We start from the raw sequence: 15,873 nt of genomic DNA on the forward strand, positions 1-15,873 counted from the left end.
ATTAAAGACAAAATTTATCTTTTAAAAAACTTATCATGGCATAAAGGAGTCTACCGTAGTAGAAAAACAAAAGCTATATTTTAAAAATGCTACTATAGTGAAAAAAAAGTTTATCATGATATAAAATTTTTTTCATAATTTAATAAAACATTTTATATATCGACTACCATATTGGAAAATATTATACCATGATAGAAATAATTGATCATAATGAATACAACTTACCATGGTAATTTAGATATTTACTTAAACATAAAAAAGTCTACCTAATGGGATCTTATTTCCAAAACAAGGTTAGAAATCCAAATTTGTTAATAAATTACATACAACATGAAATCGGAGTTCCTAGGGACAATTTAATCTCACACATCATATCTTTTTCTCACAAATATCCAAACTCAATTATTCAAGTGTCCACCCAAGATAACACACATAATCTAGATATTAACTTTATTTTGATCACTATGAATAGAGAATTGATTCACCTAACCCATTTTGGGCCTAAAATAATATTTCCTAACATTTAATATCACAATTCACAAACCAAAACCAGCACCAAGGGGTGAACAACTAGACAATATAACAAGCATTATAAATAGTACATATCAATTGATACTTCAACTAGATATAGAAAATTATAGTTAGGTTACAACCACTCAATATAATTATATAAAAATTCTTAATAAAATATTATTTCATCTCCAAAACATAATTTAAATACTTTAGGTCAAATCAAATGAGGCCATAGGTGTCAGACATAAATCCTATGGCTATAGTTTAAATAAGCTTAACAAAAGTTAAGTGTCTACATGTTCTAATTAAACAAAATAAGCTATAAATTGGCAAATATACATCAACTAACAAATGGAAGTATAACAGAAATAGAGTAGTGTCCTATACATTGAATCTAAGCCTAGGTGCTTCTCAGCTAAACTTGTAACATTCAAAAATTTACTCCTAGATTAATTTAGTTAATAAAGGGTAATTAAGTAAATTTAAGCTATATTGGGTTAGATGATGGTTAGAGATGGCTAATTGACATATTGGATTGTGGTTATAGCCTTTGGATTAGGCTCAGAGAAGAGTTAGGCCACCTGGGCCATGAAATAGAAAGGAATCAAAGTTTTCCCTCTCTATACCATCTATTGTGGTGCAAGCTGCATGCGTCACAGTGCATGATTGATTTTGTTGATAAAGAATGCATTTGCATTTAAAAAACCATGGGAGAAAAATTAAAAAGAAAGGGACGAGGAGCACAAGGTTGGGTCTACTAGGGCAAGGTAGTTGGAGCTTGTTAGAGTGATTCAAGCTTTTTTACTCTAGCATCTCCTCTTCTTCTCTACACCGTTTCCAAGCTAGGGTTTGCTTTAAGGGAGTGATTACCTATAGTGCTATGGGTTTGAACTCATTAGCCTAAATAGAGTTAATAAGAGTGCTTAAGTTATCTAAACTTATGTTTGGTGATTTTGCACATCCATGAGCCTAGGTTCACATTTATGGATGAATTTAGGTGATTGGAGAGTCATAAAAGTGATCGTTAGGAGTAATAGCAACCATATATGGTCTTAAAATGAGTTTGATAAGGTTAATTATAGTTATTGGAAGCTAATACACCTAATAGTTGAGTAAATGCTAGTAGTTATGAGTTTTAGTGTTTAAAGTGATGGAATTGGGAGTGAAAAGCATATTTATGATGATATTAACAATGTTTGGTATGATTAATTGGCGATTAATCATTTTGTACACAATTCAAGCTTGAAAATAGCTTTAGAAGTAAATTGCATTTGAGGGGTAAATATTTGACCTCTCAAATTTTTGATGTCATTGTGAGAAATCTAATTGTTGCATTTGCTTGTTGATTGATTGTATTGTTCTATAAACTTTTTTTTGAACATGTGAAATTAAATTGATATCTTCTATGATATAGCACATGCTTTGAAAAAGAATAAATGCAAATGTGGATTTGAAATTACTAGTTATGTGATCCTTGAATAAAAGGTGATTTAATGAGGTTGTATACTAGAGCTTTGACTTGTAAAATCACTGATAATAATGTGAAGCTTATATGTAATTCAATATTGTTGCTTGAATTCAAAGTTGATGATTATGATTGTGAAAGAAACCTTGATGATGTAATTGAGGTTTGTGACATGTAAGTGCCTCAAGTATGATATGATGATTGATTTCATGCTATTTAAGATAATAAATTTGCCCATTATGACATGAAATGTGGTAAACTAAGTTTGAGCATGGTGGCATGAAATATTGGCATGCTATATGCATTAGCATGATGCGTTGTATGATTATAATTGCAAAGTTCCATAAAGCACCATGGACTTTACTTATACACACATCACTACATATTTTATTAAACAATCACATTACTCAGAACATCTATTTGAAAATGCGAGATCCTAACTTTAAATTGAAAATACACATAGGAAACATTTAGGAAGGCATAAACATTTTTCCCTTGAAATAAAAACCAAAACACTTATTTTTTCCAAAAAGCCATCATGCATCACGACATGTGGTACAAAGCCATGAGTTTTAGCTCTATGTTATGCACTGCAGCGCACGTATTAGATTTTGCTATCATACATCTTTATTGATATGAACTTTCACAATACGCCATTTTCACATACGATGTCTAATTAGAATGACTCACATGCTCACACGAAGCTCATACGACAAGATAACTAATGAAGTAAGTTTGGACACAATTAAAAAATGCAATGTAAATTTAGATACATAGGTGCAAAAAGTCACTTTTTTTATAAAAACAAGCACCATAAGTATTCAAATTTAACACGTTTCCTCATTAGACTACTCTAGGCCTTGATCTAAGTCCAAAAAGAACCAATTATAGTTGATTGATACATAATATCACATATCACACATTATATACACAATTTGACCTCTCAACATTTCTTTTCACTAAGTAAGCTTACATGAGATTTTCACAACAAAATATGTAATTGAACACACTAGCACATATTCATATTTTTACTTATTCCACTTACATACACCCGACTTGCACATATGGGGCTAAGCCTTATGATATAGTCAAGTTCATAACTAGCACCTAATTTACACATATACATAATCACAAAAATACATAAATACACTAGTAGAATAAGTTAACTTTTTTAAATCCTCAAATCTTGCTCTTTAGCACACATCTAGCTTTACATAAGTACCTATACTCTAGGCACCATAAGTTAGGAAAAAGACCACTTATCACATATTATGTAGAAAGATTTCACAAGATTACACATATGTACACACACTTGCTTATAATAGCATCTAAGTTGCTTATCACATTTATACAAATGGTGAATATGCATAAAAATAGTACAAGCAAGTCATACAAAACAATATACACATGTTTTCACCCTAGTTGGCAACTTAAATATTATGCACAAGTATAAATTCATAAACTCTAGAGTAGCATTACAATTGGTACACACGTAACTACTTTTCTCATGTTTCCTTTCCCAGCCTCTTTTGACTCTCAGCACCTATAAACATGAAGTAACAGAATGAGATAAAAGTACTAGTAACTTGAATAAACCCAAGCACCGATTAACAAGTAAAACTATGCATGAGAGATAGAGTAATACTATTTTCACAATAAATATAAGTATAAGTAACATGCAATGCACATATAATAATGAATGAGCATGTTTTACTAATATCCACCAAACCTCTAGATCTCTTGATCGAACACATAGGCTAAACATGGGACCTCTTTGGTTGGTCCAAGCTAAAGAAGTAGGGTTAATACCTCTTTACCACTTTTAAACTATGAATTCACCCTATTTGATTAGTGGACATTGAATACTCCCCTTACTAATCACTCACATAGTGACAGGGAGTAGCCTAAATATCCCTGTTGGCTATGGTTCACAAGGCATAGCCATCACACATGCTAGGACTATGGTCTACAAAAATCTATTAGGTAAACTCTTATCTCTAATTACATATAAATGTTCAAGCACTCCTGAGTCCTACTAATGGATCACACTCAACATTCTGGACTAGGACTTCCTAGCCTTGTAGAAAGTAGAGCCATAAGCCTTTGCTTTAAACCAATGTATCATTTCCTCATGCATAATCATTCATCACACACATCACATGCATCACTTTTAGCACACCACCACATGCATCACTTCACACATGCTTCACTGTTCACAAAAAGTCTACTCTATCAATTTAGAAATCTTGTTACAAATAATTTTATATAAGTAAGGTGTAAATAATTTTACAAGTTAATAAACAAAAGGGTTTATCCATTTATCTTACACCTTTTTTATCAAGGGTTATTATTTACACTGAAGCACTTTATAATCTGTAGATTTCCATCAATAACTCCCATGTACTCAATCTACACAAATAGGTACCCCTAGTTAGCTTCTAAACTTAATACAAACTACTAAATTTGGCTAAGTCATGCCACTTAGAACTTACACTCATTTTATTAATACTTTTTAGACTCACCTTAGCCCATTTACCCTAATCACTTATCCTCAGGCTGTTAATGGGACCAAACCACCTCTCAACTTTCTACATTAACATTTTCACCATTTAAAACTTATTAATTTAAGGCTCAACCTTTAAATTCCCAACCAATTGTAAAACTTTAGTTTAACTCCTAAGGCTCTTTTTATTACTAAAGAGTAAGAAAATAACCCCTTAAAACTCCCTGATTCAATTTCTTTACATTTAAAACTAAAAGAAATTAAGGTAGAACAGGAGTATAAGGCGGCGTAAAACTTATCTGATAAGCTCCAAGTTGGAACTGTCTTCTAATACTCAGAAAATGGATGCCTTAGTAGAGAAAACCTTCTCCTACTCTCCCTTGTCCTCTTTTTTTCTTTTTCCTCTCTGCCCCACAAACTTATTCATCTCCTCTTTATCCAAATTCTACACCATGCACTGTGACATATACAACAGATGCTGTAGCTTATGGCATAGTAAGCCGAATCTCACCACTACTCACATGCTTACTCTAGATTATCATTCCTCTACTCGATCCTAATCGTTCAACACCCAAACCAATCAAAATAGTATTCTACCATTCAAAATCACAATTAATCCTCTAATTATTAATTTACTCCTAATTAGTAATTAGTTTTCCTAATTAAAAGTTTAGGATGTTACAATATTAGTAGGAGTTTACCTTAGGGAGAGGAGCAGGTAAACTCACATTGTAAGACTGCTTTTTCATAATTGAAGGCTAGCCTTTATCCCACTATTTGCCAAGGGACTGTCCTACTATTTGTTGAGAGACTATCTCACTGTTTGTCAAGAGTCTCGAACTTAACTTGTCTCTACTTGTTCTCTTGGGAGACTCGTATAAGGTTAATGACACTCCAAGGATTTGAAAATCGAGGAAACCATAGTCTGAGAGGAAGTGTAGTGACCTTTGGCTAGGTTGTTCCTCATAATTAATGAGCTTGGACAATTTATTTACATGGAAGAAGCCTTGTTTGATTTAATAGCCCAGGATTTTAGTTGGAGATATCAAAAGGTTATAAGGGATGAGTTGATCATGCCTAGCTCACCCAGCTTAAGCGAGTTCGAGCTACAAAATACTACTTATAAATTAGATGAGGAAACATCACATGGTATGTTTATTTCCAAACAATAAGTCTCTCAAATAACCTCTCGCAACATAACAATTCATGCATATATGATATTTAAACAAATGAGAATTTTAGACAGTATTACATACTTCCAAACATGAAAAATCGCACACCGTACACCACACACACACACCCCCACACATACACACACCTCAATAATTTTCATCCCACTACAACATTTTATTTCCAAATACTAATTATATATTTCTAAAGCATATATTTTTCAAACAATGTATAATTTAAGTAAAATACATACAACTAATCACACAACACACACCACAACATAGTAGCAAAGGTTACCTTTGTTCCTAACAAGTAAGTTTTCCCATATAAATGAATTATCACCACTAATAATGCTTACACCATGCTCTACATAATATTTAATACCAAACAAAAGTAATATTAATGATTAAATACTAATCTTAGTATAATTCTAAAGGTTAAATTAATTACTGTAACTAACCTAACACCTTTTCATACACTTTAAATCTTAAAGCTTAATCATCTTTATTTTTAATTCACTTTTAATATATTTATTTGATCTCTCATTAACATAATTAACTTCTCGAGAACCTTAATTTTGCATTTAATAAATCTAAAAAATCTAGAGCTTGCCTCAAGCCATAAATCATTATTCTAATACTTTACAAACATTTTTTCTAAATCCAAATAAATTCCTAATCATCATAAAGGAACTCCAATTTTCTATAAACTTTATTTTCTTTAAAAATTTCAATTCACTGCTAGAAATAATTTTCATCCCAATTATATTCCTATAATTCAATAGCCTCATTTCCCTCATTAAAGCTATTAAACAACAATAGTTTTCTAAAGTCATCCTTAATCTCAAAATTCTAACATTTAAAGTACCTGCTAAAATCGTTAACATTCACACTCAATAATAAACCTGAAAACTAATCCATTTAACATTCATTAACCCAAAATAAACCATTAAATTTGAAATATATTACTACCAAAATCATAAATCACAAATTTTCAACTAAACCCTGATTTTAATTCCTCAAATCAACTAATTGGGCAAAATTTACACCATATAAACTCTAATTCCAACATCATTAGCTCCATCAAAAACTAAATAATCAATTGCAATACCCAAAAACTCAAAATCTATCAAATCCTATGTTTTTCACTATTAAAAAATTAAAAACTAAAGAGAATAATTAAATTAAAAAAGTTTAAAATACTGATATAGTCTTGAAAAGTTTGAAATTAAATCCAAAATGTCCTATAATAGAGCCTAGCCTCAAAAATCACTTAGCCTCTCACACGTAATGTCACTGGAAGCAGAATGAAGAGGAAGAAAAGGATGTGGGTGGAGAAAGTAGAAATGTCACGGGGTTATGGGTGTTGAGTTTATTTAAATGCAAGAGTGGGTCTCGTAGTATTTTCTCCTTTCATTTACTATTTCATTGTTTCTACTTTCCCTTATTTTTTGGTTAATTTTTAATTATTTTTTATACTTTGCTTTTTTTTAATGAAAAAAATCACTTCAAATTAAATAATAAAAACAACTATACCATATTGTTCCATTAAGGCACCTATGTCTTTTTGCAGAGATTACAAAAGCCATGGTGCCTTGCTAAGTCTAGCTATAAAGTTGATATAAGATAATTTATATAGGCCAAGTCATATAGTGGTACTAAAACCAAAATGATAATTAAAATGGTCTTGCAAAAAATGTAAAATTTTTTTTTGAAGACACTCTATCTATAGTTATAGTTTTTTAATTTTTGCAAGCCATGATTGCCTCCAAAAGAGTATGACTAATCCATTCTAGGAAATAATTATCTGCAAAGATCTTTTAGCACCTGACTTCCTAAAATGTTTGAATTCAAAAAGTTAACTTCGATGAAATCTTTCCAGAAAGGAAGATTTATCTATTGTTTGAGCAAGAAGTTGTAGGCAATGTTGTGATCTTGATCTGCTTAATATAAAATTATCAATACTTGAAAATTTAGCTGCTCTTGATGTTTCCTGATTGATGACGTCTTAGGGATTAAAATATTTACCTATAAAATATTTCTAATTTTGAAAAAAAATCAAATTGTGTTTGAGATATAAAAAGGTAAAATATTATGCACAAATGGATTTTCTTTATGAGCATGAAAATTGCTTAACTAGGCTATCCACCAATTAAGTAAATCCCAAGAGGGTTGGAAATCAATTCTAAAATTTAGAAGGCTCCCAAGCCAACAAGCTTTAGAAAAAGAACATCACATAAAAAGATGTTCCAAACTCTCATCATTTGGATTACAAAAAACACAGACTTTATCAATTGAAAAATGATGAGAATTTAAGAAAGATATCATTGGAAGCCTTTTCCAATCGATCTTCCAAAGAAACACCTTAATTCTTGGCTGAATTTTTACAGATCAAATAAGGGGCTAGTATGTAAAACCAGATAGATTAGACACAACATATATTGATGACAAATCTTACAACCATATTTTACAAAATAATCATGCAAAATTTTTTTGACCATTTAATGCAATTAGGGGGATTATTAAAAGGAATTAGAATCTTTAAAATATATGAAACACTAGTAAAAGAATATAAAGAATTAAGTAAAGGGATATTCCATTTAAGAGAAGGGCACAGTATAAGGTTAGATATATTCCAAGAAGAATGTATTCCACCTGATTGCTGCAAATGCAAGCAATGCCTATTTTTTAAAGAAACCATCTCACTATTGACAAGACTCTAATGAAGATTATCAGTAATGATATTACTAGATTTCACAATACCTTTCCAAATAGGTGAAGCAGAGGCTTTAGAAATAAAGTTATAACCATCTTCGGTTGGAAGATGCCTATGCCTCAGTACTTTACTAAAAATAGTCTTATTATTACTAATAATTCTCCAAACATGCTTTGCTAATAAAGCCCAATTGAAAGCTTCAATGTTCTTAACCTGCAGTCCTCCATTATCATAAGATTGACAAATCTAAAGCTAGTTAATTAAATGAAGTTTGTTGGTATCTCCAAAAAAACAACAAATTGGCAAACTTTATGTGAAAATTATGACATAACATCTTGGGGAAAAGCCAAAGTGAAAGTGGATAAACCAAAAAAGAAAAAAGGGTACTTTGAATCAAAATTAATCTACCTGCTTGAGATAGCAAATGGGATATCTAAGAACAGATGCGACTATTGATTTTGTCCTAAATGTCCTTAAAATGCAAATGAGAATTGTCTCTTCCATCAATGTAAGTACCCAAATACTTACCTAGATGAGATTTAAACTTAACTTTCAAAATTTTAGACAACGAATGCTTGGGTGAATGAGAAACTCCAAGGCTAAAAACAATTAAAGATTTGTTAAAATTTATACATTGACTAGAAATGATACTATAAAGATGCAAAATGGCCTTTATAATTCAACAATCTTGCATTGAAGCCCTACAAAATAGAAGAGTATCATAAGCATACATAAGATGTGTAATCGGAATTTTATTCTAAGAGATTTGTATTCCTTGCCACCATCTATAAATTTATTCTTGATTAATCATTGGAGGAAGAATATTAGCACATAATAAAAATGAATAAGGAGACAATGGGTCACCATGTCTAACATCTTATTCTGGTAAAAAAAAAACTTCTAAAGGTGATCCATTAAGAATAGCCTAATAGGACATTATGCTAATATATTGCATAATACTATGAATCTAATGAGATGGAAAACACATCTTATGTAACAGTTTCTCAAGAAACTTTATCATAAGCCTTTGTAACATATTTTCCTTTATATGCTTTTATTCTTTTTATATTTATCTTAAAACTATTCTATTTCTCTTTCATGGGTATCTAGCATTGACTTAAAAATTATATTGTAGTTTTAAATAAAATTCTACTTGTATAATTTTACTTAAACATGATTCCATTAATATTTAAGTAATTTCCCAAATTGGAAAACAATTCAAACAATTCATATATATTTCCATTCCCCCCCCCCCCAAGAATCTTAGCTTGAGATGCTTTTTTAAGTTGAGGTAACCAAATAATCTAGTCCTTTTACTTGTGTATTTGGATGATTATAAGTTTTGTGAAAGTATATATATAATCTATTGTGAAAATTAGTAAATTATTTGTATGAATGTTTGGTGCTTTGGAAATCTATATGAAGTGGCATTAAACTATATTATTATTTTATGTTTGAAATCTATTTATACTCATTAGTAGATAATTGAGAAATCGGATACACGTTTGAAATGCTAGTAATTATTATATGGTTAAGGTACATTTTTACCCTTGAACTTTTTCTTGAGGAGCAATTTTATCCCTGTACTCATAAATCAAGCAATTTTACCACTGAATTATTTTTTTGAGTAGCAAAAAAAAACCCTTCTACAAGATTCTTAGCGCTCTTTAGGAAAATAGTTCAGGGGTAAAATTACTTCACTTATGAGTACATGGGTAAAATTGCTCATCAAAAAAAAGTTCAGGGGTAAAAATGCACTTTTACCCATTGTTATATGATCATCCCTAATAAGTTAAATATGTATGGCTAGAATTGTATGAGCATGATTAGTATGAGAGGATAAGAGTTCACCCTAGTGTTATAGGGGTTTATTGTTTGAAATCCTTGGTACATTCGCATTGTGGAAGCCCTGATGCTCATTTTTTTCTTATTTAAAAGTCCTAGTACTATCTTGGTGATATATTGCACATACACTCCAGATATTTGAGAAAGGGAAAATTTGTGGTTTGAAAATGGGCAAAGGTATCTTTAGCCACGCTGCCTCCTATGATTAGTAAGCTTGGGTTAGTCTAATTACATGGACTTGCTCTTATTGTATTGTTAGCCTACAGAATCAGTTGGAGGAAATAAGGGAAAATGTTGTGAATGGTAAATTATATGTATGTCATGTATCCGATAAACTTGTTTTACTTGCCACATCACATACTCATGCATTATCCTAACATACTAATGGATAGACTAGACTATTTAATTACTGAGACATTGTCTCACCCCCTTGATTATATTTTACAGGTGAAGGTTTTGATAGAAATAAATGGAAGAGGTACTATTGGGAACTCAGGATCTTGTGATTATATAGTTATTTCCTTTAATATTTTGTGTAACAAATTATCTATATATTTTATGCCAACTTAAGACAATGCATTGTTTTTGCATCAGTTGCTTGAAATTATATTGTTATGATGTATTTCAGCTTAGGATATTGTAATTGTAATGAAAATTATTGCAAGAAGTTGAAATACCAATGCAAGTATCATCATTATAGTAATTGAATGTGTAAATGGCTATTGTATGGTTATGTTGAATTATGCTTATGCCCCTTGAGTTATATGGAATCGGGGTCTTGATGGCCATATCGTATTTGAGGTATATGTATGTGCATTTGTTGATTCAATTAGGTGTATTATGATCTAATTGATTTGGTTTATGTGATCCTAGGGTTATTGGTACTTGGTTAGTGGTGTTGAACACTCTTAAAGGTTATTTTGCTCTCGAGTGTCAAACTTTTAAATGATAAAATGTTTTGATATGAAATTATACCAATAGATAAGTGATTCAAATAGTTTCATGCGACACTTGAATCAAACATTGGATAATGAAATGGCACATATAATCCTCCCCTATATCCACTAGATACATGAGAAAATTAATTAAATCACCACATTTAACTCATCACAGTAATCAAATGCATTATTTGAAAAGCCCGAGCCTAAAACTAGTTTTTACAAAATCATCAAATCATAACACATTTGAATAATACACAGCGGAAGCAAGTCACATATATTCGTAACTATTGGATGGGGAGGCACAGTGGAAGATTAAAATTTTAAAGTTCCTATCTTGATATAGACCAAACGAACTTGTTTAAGTCAAGGTAGATAGAAGAGTTACTTTTTAATTCTTTAAACTTAGGGCACGTTCTCTTCAGGAGTTTGGATCTCAGGAGTTGACAATGTAGATCTACTCCCTCTACCGGTATCCACACAAACAGCTTTCTAACTTGAACAGCGTGCTAGCACTTCCAACGTCTGTTCTTCTTTGAAAGTTATTTTTTCTTCCTATAGGATGTTTCGTGACTCTCAAAGTGTTTTTGCTGTCAGAACTTTTATAACTCTTTCTTCCTTCATAAAAGAAGTCCCTATCTATATATAGTATATGAATAAGGGTTTTCATTTTTCACTTAAAAGCCCACAAAAATTTAATTAAATTTATCTCATAAATTTAATCCATAATGTCATATCTAATTAGAATTTATCTTATAAATTCAAATGATATTCTCTCATATTATATTAGTTATTAAATATAATCTATCATATAAAATTAAATTTAAAACTAACATAATATAATATAATATAATATAATATATATCACATATACATATTATATTATATATATATATACATATATCTTTCAAAAATATATATATATATACATATATTATATATATGATATATATACACACACAATATATATATATATATAATTATATTTTGAATTTTACATTTCATATAAATATATATAAATATTTATCAAAAAAATATTTAAATATATATATATATATATATATAATTCATTCACCCTATATTATATTCATTGAATCTAAATATATTCCAAATTCAATGAACTTAGACATTATATCTTGAGTTAGGTTATTCTTGTGTGCGACCCTGTAGGCTCATATGAAATTGATAGTAGGCTAATTATGCTATTAACCCATGAGTCACAAGTGGCCTTTAGTAAGACATTGCAACTATCTAATTCACATGGAGATTGATCATCCGATGTAACCTATCATGTAACCATATCACATCCCTTTTGTCACGCGATATTTTGGTCAAGTATGAGACATGGAATTGTCATTCTCCTTTACCTGATCGTTACTTTTACAATCTCTAAGTAGACTGACAGTAGCAATGGAAAAACCCTTTTCATTATAGTATGGCTATACATTTTCTTAGTCTTACTCATCGAGGGGCTCAATAATATCTCTCACTTAATGTGAGAGACAAATTTCATTTTGACCACTCATATTTCTCTGCATAAATATCACTAAATTCAATCATAGCCTTTATGATCACCCGATCAAAGGTGACTTTTAACTAGGTTAAAATTCAGTGATCATCATGTAGGAATCCATGATGATCTCAGGTCAAAAGACTTAGTGATATAATTACAAATGAGATAAGCTTATAACTTGTACTGTGCAACTTTCTCATAGCAGGTCGGTCCAGCACTTTGTACTCTTTCAAGTACTTATAACTTTAATTTGTATCTCTATAATTAATTAAAGTCATACTAGTCTCATTTCATCTATGATCCCTCAAAGATGACCAACCAGGGACATTTAGGACAATTACTATAGTTTGTCAAAGGATACAGTTATCATATTGAACATGTAATTGGTATGATAACAAAAGAAAAATTCATTAAATAACAATGTGTATAGTACAATGATTGGTCCTAGGGCACAATTTCAAACAGTAACACCAATTGCATGCAATAAAAATTACAAGATTAGGTCAAATTAAGGGCTATGTATCGCAATGTGCAATATATGCATAGTGGCATATGGCATAGGGTCACACGCTTGACCTTTTGTGTCATGTACCACTACACACTAGTCCGAATTTTCTACTGTCATTTCACAGCAAAAATGATCAACTTTTGATGTATGTCATTTTCACATATGATGTCTGATCTTTCAAGTATCCACATGAAGCATATTTCATAAGCTAGCTAATGAGATAGGTTTAGACAAATCTAATAGTCTGATCAAAATTTAGACACCTGAGTGCAAAAAGTCGCTTTTTACAAAAATCTCACACACGCAAGTGCTCAAATCGATCCATTTGTCTCATTAAACCATATAAAGCGTTAAATCAAGTCTAGAAGGACTTATCACACCTAATTAACCATTATATATCACATATACATATAATGAAATTTGACCCTTCAATGGCCAATTTTTACATTTCATAAACTTGGCATAAATTAACACCACTCGACCCATTTGGCCTATTTCACCACCAAAATTGCATCTATCCATATTCAACATAATCACAACTCAATCTTAGCACCAATTACTCATTTCATTATAATTTTACACATAAGCTAAGATTCACCAAAACTCACAACATTTATCACAAATCACTACATTTCCCATAAAACACAACTCAAACATGCATGCAGTCTCCTATGGTAACTTATTTATATATATATATACATGAGTTTTCAGTTCATTACACAATACTTTGAGTTCACACAGCTTTAACAACTCTAAGTATTCAAACTCTTTTCCCTTACCTTGATCACTGTTTTATCCTATAAAAATATAACCACAAGGGTGAGATAAAAATCTTAGTAATGGAATAACTCATTCCTATTGACTATCACATGAAATTATATGAAAGTAAAGTATAATATATAATTTAACATAGCACATATCATATATTCCATTTCAAATCTCAACAACATAGCACATTTTACTACTTTTACTGCTTTTTACCACTTTTCTAACATAAGTATGATTTCTACCATTCGAACCTCCAAATCACCTCGACTCAAAACTATAGGCTTGTCTTTAACTAATAAACAATCTCATTAACCTTAAGCTTACCTTTAGTGATAGAATCACCTAGCCAAAGCTATTCTATCTCACTTTCGGACTATAGTTTCTCCCAATACATATAATAGGGTGCTATTGACTCCAACACCATATCACACAAATAATAAGGAGTCCAAACCTCCAACATCACACCTTAATAGGCATTAAGGCCTCAAAAGGCACTAAGGAGGTATAATTCTTTAACACCGTAACCCATCGGGCACTAAGAAGAATATACCATATGTTCTTATCACCACACTCTACACGGGTGAACTCCCACCCCTATGATCATACTTTTCAAACTATTCATAGGTTTCTAATCACCACTTTTCTCATATATATACATATACACATTTCCATATCAAATTAAACAATTTCATTACTTATTTGACCAAAATCTCTTTTTATGCAATAAACATTTAATGCTACAAAACATGCTCAGTTCAAAACAATTTTATGCACTACATGGCATACTCACACATAGTTACAATAAATAGTGAAACAAAGAAAGTTATTTAATTACTTCAACCCTTCTGTCACTAGAAAAGTTACTCGTGAATTTCAACTACCACTACTGCTCTTCTCAAGCTTTCTTTCTCAACTCAAACATGTAATATGCCAATCTAAATACAATTGGCACAATTTAGTCAATTGGTCCAATTTGACCAAAAGCACATAATTACTACTTATGGCTATATTTAGCCATCTATTCTTTTCCATTTATTCATTCTAAATTCATTATAACTTAATTACCACTTTACATCACCTCAACTAATCTTATTTTACTCAAACATAATTTTCACCTTAAAATCTCAAAGAATTAGGGCCAAATTAAGCCTATCGATTTAAAGCTCTATCTTTTAGCTCTAAACCAGTCGTAAAGCTCTAATTTAACTCCTAAGAACCTTTTTACTACTATTGGGTAAGAATCAAACTCTTTAAATTTCACCAATTCAATTTCTCTATAATTCAAATTTAGAGAAATTTGAGTAGAATGAAAGGCAAGAGTTATATGTAACTTACCTACTAAGTTACTGATTAAAAGCACCTTCCATAACTTTGAAATATCATGCCCTTACATAACTCAACTTTCTCTCCTCTCCTTTCATGTGTTTACTAATTTCTCTCTCAATTTCACCCAAATTTCATGACTTATGGAGTCATTTTCTGGTCCATGCGTCGCGGTGCATGGCATAGTAAAAAGAATTCTTACCACGCATACTTGTTTCAACTCGAAACACTATCCTTCCATCCGTATCTATTCATTTATCATCCTAAAGACACAAATCATCAACTAATCACCCAAATCTCTAATCCCACTCTTTATTAACAGCTAATTACAGGATTAAGAAATTCAGGATGTTACAACGTACTTCAAAATTGGTCCCAAAGTACAACCACAATAGTAGGAGTACACCACAACACGTGGTATAGCAAGGAACCCTTTCCTCTGTGCCATTTATCGGCGGACGGTCATATTAGACCTTATCTGAATTGCCCTGTTTTATTATATGATTGAGATGATTTCTTTTCCATGCTTCTATATTTCTTCCTTTTCATGTTTTAACTATTATTTGAACTCAAACACTTTTCTAAAAAGGGTTTCTAGGGATTCTGACTTTT

Source organism: Prosopis cineraria, unplaced genomic scaffold (genome assembly GCF_029017545.1).
Source record: "Prosopis cineraria cultivar Desert tree isolate PC_DT_omini unplaced genomic scaffold, ASM2901754v1 PC2, whole genome shotgun sequence".
Taxonomy (NCBI): Eukaryota; Viridiplantae; Streptophyta; class Magnoliopsida; order Fabales; family Fabaceae; genus Prosopis; species Prosopis cineraria.